At 40.1% G+C, this 658-nt stretch overlaps 1 non-coding gene across 1 annotated transcript; it reads left to right on the plus strand.

Annotated features, from left to right (window-relative positions):
* Nucleotides 1-551: 551 nt before the first annotated feature.
* Nucleotides 552-658, plus strand: LOC128279932 (small nucleolar RNA R71). The gene has a single exon (XR_008270117.1). It is a non-coding gene; the product is annotated as a small nucleolar RNA R71 (small nucleolar RNA).

Here is a 658-nt window from a genome sequence, read left to right on the forward strand (position 1 = left end):
GATAAACTTTGTTAGCATCTCCTCAAGGTCTGACTTCTTTTCCTACTGGTAAGGTGGTTGTTAAAAACCCAGAAGATGTTGTGGCCTTTGATTCCCTTGACTACCCCATGAGACATTGGGATGGTTCCTCCAACCTGCATTATAAGTATTACTGTATGGGTTATTTTGAGGTCTAGAATTATTGAACTTGTTCCTCCTCGGTGTTGGGGTTGAAGGATTGATATTCTGTGTGTACTCCTCCTCCATTTGAATCACATCTCATCACTGGATGTACCTGAGTAGAACCATATAAACCGTCAATCTTTTTATTTAAAAGTTCTACCTGATTAGATAGCATAGTAACCGCGTCGAGGTTGAAAACATCAGCTGCTTTTGTCGGCTTTGTTATCATGACTTGCCACTAATAGTTATTCAGTGACATCTCTTCAATAAATCCGTAAGCCACTTAAGGTGTTTTGTTATTGATAGTCCCACCAGCAGCTGCGTCGATAATCTGTCTAGTCGAAGGATTCAGGCCATTGTGAAAAGTTTGAAATTGTAGCCAGAGTGGTAAACCATGGTGAGGGCACCTTCTCAAAAGATATTTGTATCTCTCCCATGCATCATAGAGTGTTTCTAGATCCATCTGTAGAAAAGAAGAGATATCATTCCTCAACTT

The sequence above is a fragment of the Gossypium arboreum genome, chromosome 8, assembly GCF_025698485.1.
Source record: "Gossypium arboreum isolate Shixiya-1 chromosome 8, ASM2569848v2, whole genome shotgun sequence".
Classification (NCBI taxonomy): Eukaryota; Viridiplantae; Streptophyta; class Magnoliopsida; order Malvales; family Malvaceae; genus Gossypium; species Gossypium arboreum.